Here is a 9765-nt window from a genome sequence, read left to right as displayed (position 1 = left end):
AGATAAACAGACAACGGGCAATTTAGAGTGTCCAATTAATGTTGAATGTTTTTGGAATTTGGGAGGAAACTGGAGTGCCCGGAGCAAACCCACGCAGGCACGGTGAGAACATGCAAACTCCACACAGGCAGGTCCGGGATTGTGAGGCCAACGGTTTACCAATTGATCCACCGTGCCGCCACCCAGCAAACTAAAAAAAAGTAAATTCACAAAACACAAATTGAAATTAAATTATCACCTCAAACAATTTCACCAGTTCAATGAGTTATTTACTGTTATCACAATATTTAATGGATGTCTATCTTGGAAATCCAAAATTGAGAAATCCAGAGCTATATGTCCCAGCTATCAGAGTGGGTTCTGATCAAACAGAGTTTTGAATTTCACTTATAAAGGGACAAAAAAAAACACATCTGTATTTTCCATAGCAAAACGTTTTGGTGAAGAAACAATTTTTCAGTTTTCAACTGCTTTTTACAATGCCTTATTTACACACTGAGTGTAAATTGGTACAGTTTCAGCCATTTCATTGGATGCAATTAATAGTTTGCTAAAAGCTATCTGTCATGCTCCTGGCTTCCAGCCTGGGCTGGGCGTGGCCAGCTATTCAGTAGACACACACCTGCGCCTCATGAAGTCTAATGACACCCAGTATATATAGGACCCTGGGGATGACCGTATCTCTGATCGTGTGTACCGACCTCCGCCTGTTCTCCGACCGAGTCCGTAAGCCTGATGCCTTTGATACTCCTGCCTGCTCTGATCGATCTCCCGTGAAAGATCCGGGGTCGCTGGGACCGACGCATGGTAGACTGCCGGAGGACCAAGCCTGTTCTATCTGGGTAGGCTCCATGATGTCCTCCCCTTCCATGTCACACGCTCCGCCTCCGAGCTATGAATATGTCCCGACCACGACCTGTCCAGTACCTCATATACTTTTGGACTCAGATTTTTGAGGAGGATGAGGAGGACCTTGATTTATATGACCGACTGCCTGACTATGACTCAGATTATTTCGACTATGAATCTCTTCGCCCGATCTTTAATCCCAGTCAGTTTGTTTCACCTCCCCGCGTATCCAGCTCCCGAGTGTCTTCGCCCGGTAGGTCTGTGTCCTCAAATCTGTTTGTGGTTACCCGCTTGGCCATCTACCTGGGTCCTCCGCGTGGCGGCCAGAGGAGACACCCAGGACGGGCGCTCCCCTGTGCCTCCTGCTGCGCGGCAAGAAAGACGCCGTCCTCATCCATCCACTCCTCACCGGCAGCGGTCAAACCAGCTTACCCGGAGCCGGTGGCAAAGCTTCCAGTCCATAGGGAGGAGGGGTCACGAAATCACGAGGTGTTATGTCGCGAAATGCGGGTGGAGATAGAGCAGCGGAGCGCCGAACTGCCGCCCCTCACGGCCCAGGTTCGGCAAGGATTGGAGAATCAGCCGAGCTACGCCAATGTCGCAGTTTCAACGGACTCGTTGCTTACTCGCATTCATGTCGCCGTGGCAACGGAGCCACCACCATGCCATTCCCACATCGTGGTGGGAACAGCTCCACTGCAAGTGTACGTTGCGGTCGCCACTGATCCGCTACCGAGCCAAGCGCACGTTGCAGTGGGAATGGATCTACCACCTCGCCATGCTCACGTCGCGGTTTTGGCTGTTTCACTGCAGGCTCACGCTGCCGTGGAACACTGATCCCCTGCCGAGCTGAGCTCACATGGCAGTGGAGACAGATCCGCCGCTGCCTCACGTTCCCGTCCAGGAGGTGGCGATGACTCAGCCGCTGCCTCACGTTCCCGTCCAGGAGGTGGTGATGGCGCGACCGCCTTCTCACGTTCCCGCCCAGCAGACGGCGGCGAGGGTTCCCACCCACCTCACGTTCCCGTCCAGCAGACGGCTCCGCAGCCGCCTTTTGTCCGTGTCCAGGAGTACCGACGGTGACCGGCCCCTGGCCGCTCCACGCTCCTGCTTCGTCGGCATCCGGTCTGTGGCTGCCACACGCTCCCGATTCCTCGGCAACCGGTCCGCGGTAGCTCCACGCCGCTGCTTTGTCGGCGACCGGTCCGCGGTTGTCCCCCGTTCCTGCTTCGATGGCGACAGGCCCGCGGCCGCCCCACGTTTCTGCTCCGACGGTGACTGGCACGCGGTCGTTCCACAGCCCTGTCTCGACGGCAACAGAGGATGGGGACGGCTCATTGGCATCCTAACGTTCCTGTTCAGCAGACAGCGACGATACCACAGTCGTCTTCGTTCCAGTCCCGGCGGCGACAGGAGCTGGGGAGTTTGATGGGCCACCCCGGAACTGGAAAGGTTTTGGGATGGCTGTGATGGTGATTGGGGCAGTCATGGCTTTGGTCCTTCTCTCCATCATTCTCTTCCCTCCTGATGGCTCCCAGCCGCTTCGTGACCAGTCCACGGCTGCCACCCGGCTAAGCCACGGCGGCGACCAATCCCTGGTCGTCTCGCAACCACGGCGTGGGAGGTCCTCGTCCGGAGCAGTTGCATGCCTTGGTCTGGTACCTGCTTCGCCATTGGGTTTCTCACCGAAGCCGTCCAACCGAATCGCCCCGTGGGGATCCTGGTGCTTGGCGTCCGGGTCGTCCTCCTGACCTGTCCAGCCGGACGCCTTGCGTTTGGTGGCCTGTACGGCCACCAGACAGACTGGGGTTGGGGGGGAGTGGGGGCCCTCCCCCGGACCCCCTTCCACCCGCCCCTGGATTTGTTAATTTTTGTTGGTGTGTTTTGGGAGCCGTGCCTTAGATGGGGGTTACTGCCATGCTCCTGGCTTCCAGCCTGGGCTGGGCATGGCCAGCCAATCAGTAGACACACACCTGCGCTTCATGAACTCTAAAGACACCCAGTATATATATAGGACCCTGGGGACGACTGGTCCATCGCCAGATCGTTGCGCCTCATGCCCCGTTCCTGCACTCCCGTATCTCTGATCGTGAACCTCTGTGTACCGACCTCTGCCTGTTCTCCGACCAACCCCGTAAGCCTGACGCCTTTGATACTCCTGCCTGCTCTGATCAATCTCCCGTGTACCAACTCCTGCCTGCCCGCGGACCTGCTCTCTACGCCCAACGTCCTGACTACCGCTGCTGGACCTGACTGTCTGCCTGATCCCCGACCTTGGAACAATAAACGTTCTTCCCGAATTACCTCTGTGTCTCCCGAGTCCCTCATTTGGGTCCTCCCTCTGTCTCGATGGGTCGTGAGACTATCTCAGCTGTGAATTCCATGAAAGTAAATAACTTGTCCTGAACAATACTATGCTCATCTGATAGAGACACTAAAATGTATCAGCAGGACATAAGACAACAACTGATAATGCATTTGCTTTCTCACTGACTAGATGGCTATTGTAGCTGACAGCTCTGAAGCATGGATGCCTTCTTTGGTTAGATGCTTGCTACATACAGTACGTCTTCTCTCTTGTGTTCACATCTCAGGTGGCTGGGGGGCAAGATCGGAGCAGAAAAGAATGGAGACTTGAATGGAGATATTCACATTGAGATCTTAGTCATTGGAAACATATTCATCATTTCTTTCCATCCATCCATCCATCCATTTTACGCATGTGGTATTAAATCACATGCCAGTCACAAGCAAGTCTGAAGTTGCATCCTCCAAATCCCAGGTTAGTCATCACCGAGTTTCAAGCAAGTCGTGTCAAGTAATTTATTACTAGGTTGAAGTAAGTCGTAATTCAAGTGATACAATCATTTTCAGTCACTACATATATTGGAGTGATAGTAAAATGTTTTCTTTTTCACTGATCATGACACAAAAATGTACATTTACACCTCAAACAAATGTACTGAACAGGCAAAAATATATTTACACCCCAAAATGTTCCTATTCAAGGTTACATGTAAGGTATTTCAGATGACTGGATGAGCACCAGGGTAGACCTTGCACTCGTTATCACTTAATCACAGAGAACACACTGGAGACAATACACACATTTACACTTACTGGATATGCAATATGAAGAAAACATGTATCCATAGAAAACCCACATGGGAGGACAAAAAAACTCTTCACATGATGTTAAGAACTGAGATGTGAACTGAGAAAATAGCCAGATCCCAGATCTACCCTGCCGCCCACTGCACTATTGAGCTAAATAGCTGTAATCATTGTTGGTTTTCCTATGGTTATTTTTTTAATTAAGCGCTACAAAGAATGATTTATCAATTAACACAATATTTATGTTCTAAAAGTTCTAAAACTATCCACACCCTTAAAAGAAGACATTGACATTAGACTTCTAAAAAGAAATGCTAGAAATATGGATTTCAAATCAGGTTTCCAGTTACTTTTGAAAAATGACTCATTAGCTTTTAAGAAATTGTCAGTCCATCTCAGTGGTCATGATTTCTTTGTTCCTGTTGAGTGTAAGAAAAAAAAAAAAGTTGTACTCTGCTCTTATGTTAGCCCAGAGAGTAATGTCTGATCAGACTGAAGTGTTGGAGGGACTGGAGTGAGTTTGCAACACCCAGAAAGGTGCAACTCATTGGCTCAGATAAATCATGCAGTCTGTAGGCTTCAGCAAAGTGAATCAGCCAAATGCAAAAGTGAGTGTGTATAAGAGTGTGTGTGTGTGTGTGCGCGCATGTGTGCCTCTGTGTGTGTCCATGAAAGAGAAGACCTTTCCTCACACTGCAACAGGCTTCACTGGAGCAAGCAATTGCAGTGTAGCCATGTGAGAACAGGGCAAGTTGGAGTCACTTTTGCTGATGCCTCTTAGAAAACCCAACAGTTTTGATAGCAAGACACAACCATGCCAAACGCTGGACAAACATTTCCAAAGTCTCTTGCTTGCTGTGCAGATGTAGCAATGCATCGTTAAGCTGACTTTATGCCTCTCAGTTGGAAATGACTTTGCGTGGTAATTCTCACTATGTGGTGATTCATCATCGAGTCAACAAATAAACCATCGCAAAACAGGCTTTGATTTTGATTTTTCTCTTGAAGTCTTATTTTCCACTAAAATGGTAAGAAAGTGAAATGAAATAAATCCAGCTTCTTCCAAACATTCTTCCTGTGGTGTTGTGCAATTTTCAGACATATAGATTGAATATGGAGGCACTGAGCCGTGCTGTCAGTGCTGCTTCTTCTCGCTTGGCAGCCTTGATTGGAGGCATTAGCTCTATTAGCCATGAACGCAACATTTATGTCTTCACTTACAGCGATAATAATGTAGCGCAACTATTAAAAAATTCCATGTACAAGGGTCAGTGTGGGTGAAAACATTTCAAACACTAACACACCGAGTAATAGCAACAGTTGTGGGGATGATGCGTATGTTTTGCATGTCAAACTGATATGGAAAGCATAAGTGCGTTGGCACAACTTACTTTACAATTTGCAGAACAAGTGTGACACTATTCATACTTACACTAGTGTGATAGGGGAAATGTACAGATGCATGTATCATCACATGACTGCCAGTCAAACGAAAAAAATATTGAGATTTAGATGGATGTGTGTAAATGTCATTGGCAATAATTCATACATTTCTCTTTAATAGATAAAAATATCACATTAATGGAGCCTATTAAGCTTGAACAGAAATTAAATAGCGACAGTGTGTCAAGTATACAGTTTTCTTTATTTTTATACACACATATTAGGTGTTTTCAAAATAGTGTTACTGCAACTCATACATGCACTGTGATGTTTTGTGTGTTTTACCCTTTTGGAGAGTTGTCACTTTACCTTTTTTTCTGCCTTTCCCCCTCCTCAAGCAGACAAAGCCAATTTCCTTGGTAGTTGCGGCAACAGAACATTCTGTAAGTCTAATTGTGGCTAATGGTTTGTGCAGCTAATTAAAGTGTATGAATTACAGCAATCAGTCAGCTGCACAGAGGCCTCGCCACCTCATGCTGCTCCTCGGAGCATGGAAGGCAAAGACCGAAGAGGGAATGAGGCGATGGTGGTAGTGGTGGGGCACAAAAAGGTGAGATGAAAGTGATGAAGAGAAAAGGAAAGACAAGCTTGACACTGTGTCCCTAGGCCTCGAGAGCACATCAATATCAATGGAAGAAAGATGGAACGAAGGAGAGAGCAAAGAGATGAGAAGGACAGAGAAGTCTGAAATATTAAAACTCTAAAACAAAGTAGAAAGGCCATCGAAAGTATGGTTAAAATGATTTAGGGTTCTCACGTTTTTGTTTCTCCCAAGTATGTTTTGCTGTGTCTACATTTGATTTGACAATAACTGAAAAGCAAATGGTGATGTTTATATATATATATATATATATATATATATATATATATATATATATATATATATATATATATATATATATATATATATATATATATATATATAGTTGTTGTCATTACAAATGGTAGTAGTAGTCCTATTATAGGCATAAAATAATGCACAAAGCTGTTTAATCTGTAGTAACATATGCATATCATACTGTATAATGTACTATAAATCAGGGGTCACCAACGCAGTGCCCGCGGGAGAATGGTAGCCCGCGAGGACCATATAAGGCGCCCGCAAGGTATGTTCTAAACATGCAATAGGCCACAAATTGTTACTATTAATCGTGCTTTAAATTCTGAATCTGACTTGCTTACGTGAATTAAAATTTTGAAATACCTATAATGTCATTTACTACAATAAATTAAAACTGAAATATTTTATGTACGTGTAATGAACTGAGTCCGAAGTTTGCTGCAAACAAGTCACGTAGCCCTTCATACGATCGGTGTTCACGAAGTAGGCCTCAGCCTCAAAAAGGTTGTTGAGCCCTGCTATCTATATACTATACTTCATGTTAGAAATACTATACTATATATATATATATATATATATATATATATATATATATATATATATATATATATATATATATATAATAATATACTGCGTATCAAAACCTAGGGAACATAACTGGATTTCCAATTTAATAATTTAAAGGTAACTAATCTATTTGTGAAATGGATGGAGGAGAGTAATAGCTGTTGAAGGACGGAGCATGTGAACATGTTTTGGAACCCCTTGACACACACCACTTAAGTATTTGATTTTCATATCTACCGTTAAGCCCCTGTGGCTTCTCCCCTATTCTTATGATTCTTATTCTTGGGGGTTTCCTTCAGGTAACTTTAGATATTTCCAATGTGAAAACTCTTTGTCTAAGGCCCTTTTTTTGTTCCAGTATGAGCATGCTCCCACCACTGTTGAAATGAATTAAAACAGGAATCGTGAGCCAAGCCTTCACTCAAGCCAACCGAACCAAATGTTCCTCTGGATGAATGCCCAAAAATATCCCACTCCAAAATCTTGCAGAAACTAGAATGAACGCTCTTAGCTACAAACGAGAAACCAAAGATCATTTTTATTCCAATATTTTTTTGTCTGCATAGTACAATATTTTTCTCTGGACTTTGGAGAAAGGAGCTAAAAATGCCACACCCTGTGGTGTGCTAATGGAAAAAACCCACTTGGCATTTTTTTTACTTTTCCAAATGATGACTTAGTAAATGAAATGAATCACTGGTTCATGATATAGGTAACTCCTAATTACGTATACAATAGTAAGACACACATCCTCACACACATTTTCTAGATGGTGAAATTACTTAGTAACCAAGTGATTTATTCCCTTTTAATAGGGTCTCAATTGCAGCAGCCACACTTAGACAAATGAGCAAACAAGTCGGAGAGTGACAGTGATATCCATTATGTGTTTAATTATCTTCAAAGTTCCAGTGAAGGGCATTTCTTTGGCTAATGGGGAGACAGTGCAGCGTGTCACAGCAAAGTGCTCTTCAAATGCTCCAACAAAACTGTCTCTCTGTTCCATTTTGCAGCCTCTTATCTGAATTTTGACAGACAACATTAGGTTGGGGAAATTGCCACAATCAGTGTCCTCATCAAGAATAACTGACATTCGTTTGCTATTTGTTTCTTTTCCTCCCCTTTCCATTTCCAAGTCAAATTTTGTAGGCAATAATTTGACTGACTTTCATTAGTGGGCACTGAAACAAGGCATTTTGATTGGTGTATTCAGGGGTGAGATGATTGATACAAAGATTGGAGCCTGGGTAGAAATCTCATTTCTGAGTGGAGCTGATTGCATTGTGCTAAAGCAGGGATCTGAGTTATTTTTTTTCCTTTAGCATTAATCACAATGAGATTAGCTGCATCCTGTCATGACTGTGTGTTTGTGTGTGCCAGCGCACGCAAAAGGTATGCATGCAGAGTTGATACAATTTTCCAAAGAAAATACATGCTGAATGCCCTACTTCTTTTCTACAATACTGTTCAAAATAATACTAGTCCAATGTGACTAACCAGATTAGTCCACGTTTTCAGTGTATTATTTTATTGCTACATGTCAACAAGTTACCAGTAGGTGCAGTAGATAAAACCAGCAAGACCCAACATTCATGATATACACACTCTTAAGGCTGTGTAATTGGGCAATTTGTTGAAAGGGCTGTGGTCAAATATGTGGCATTTAATCAGTGAGGTCATGAATTTTGTGAAAAAGGAATTAGGTGGCCCCTATTTAAGGATGAAGCCAGCACCTGTTGAACATGTATTTCTTCTTGAAAGCCTGAGAAAAATGGGTCATTCAACACAATGTTTGGAAGAACAGCGTACTTTGATTAAAAGTTTGATTGGAGAAGGGATCCCTAATAAAGAAGTGCGAAACATTATTGGCTGTTCCGCTAGGATGATCTCTAATGCCTTAAAATTGAGACCAAAACCAGAGAAGAAAGCAGAGAGCAGAAAATGGAAGACAACCATCAATATGGATTGCAGAATAAGCAGAATGTCAAAGGTTCAGCCAATGATCAGCTCCGGGATGATCAAAGACAGTCTAGAGTTACCTGTAAGTACTGTGACAGTGAGAAAATGTCTGTGTGAAGCTAATCCATTGACAAGAATACCCCGCAACTTCCTCTGTTTAAAAAAGGCACGTGCAGAACAGGCTACAATTTGCCAAAGAACATATCAACTAAAGAGAAATGGAGGAACATTTTATTTACTGATGAGAATAAAATTGTTCTTTATGGCTCCAAGGATCACAGACAGTTTGTGAGATGACCCCCAAACTCTGAATTCAAGCCACAGTACACAGTGAAGACAGTGAAGCATAGTGGTACAAGCATCACGATATGGGCATGTTATTCCTACTATGGTGTTGGGCGTATTTATTGCATACCAGGGATCATGGATCTGTTTCCATATGTCAAAATAGTTGAAGAGGTCATGTTGCTTCATGCTGAAGGGGCCATGGCCATGATATATGTGTTTCAACAAGACATCGACCCCAGATACATTAGTAAACATGCAGAGTCTTGGTTCCAAACCAACAAAGTTAATGTCATGGAGTGGCCAGCCCTATCCCCAGACCTAAATCCAATTGAGAACCTGTTTGGTGATGTCAAAAAGGCTGTTTCTGAAGCAAAACCAAGAAATGCAAATGACTTGTGGAATGTCGTCGAGGAATCTTGAAGTGGAGTAACAGCTGAATGGTGCCACAGAGTCGGATGACTCCATGCCACACAAATGTTAAGCAGTTCTTAAAAAAAAAAAAAAAAACTAAACACAACTAAATATGATTGGTAAGTCTTAGAAACAACAAAAGTTTGTACAAAATAGTTTGGAGTTTGTAAAGTCAATGGCAAAACTGCAATGTTTTTTTAACACGCTCTTTCTCAATCGCACACCAGAGCCGTAAGAGTGTGTATATCATGAATGCTGGGTCTTGTTGGTTGTCTGATAATCTACTCCACCTT

At 43.9% G+C, this 9765-nt stretch overlaps 1 long non-coding RNA gene across 1 annotated transcript; it reads left to right on the top strand.

Moving 5' to 3' along the window:
- The first annotated feature begins 702 nt into the window (after positions 1–702).
- Positions 703–6117, top strand: LOC133508069 (uncharacterized). Its single transcript, XR_009796966.1, has 4 exons — positions 703–842; positions 3444–3631; positions 5846–5956; positions 6013–6117. It is a non-coding gene; the product is annotated as an uncharacterized LOC133508069 (long non-coding RNA).
- The last annotated feature ends 3648 nt before the right edge of the window (positions 6118–9765 follow it).

The sequence above is a fragment of the Syngnathoides biaculeatus genome, chromosome 10 (genome assembly GCF_019802595.1).
Source record: "Syngnathoides biaculeatus isolate LvHL_M chromosome 10, ASM1980259v1, whole genome shotgun sequence".
NCBI classification, from domain to species: domain Eukaryota; kingdom Metazoa; phylum Chordata; class Actinopteri; order Syngnathiformes; family Syngnathidae; genus Syngnathoides; species Syngnathoides biaculeatus.
This window is presented reverse-complemented; position numbering and strand designations above follow the sequence as displayed.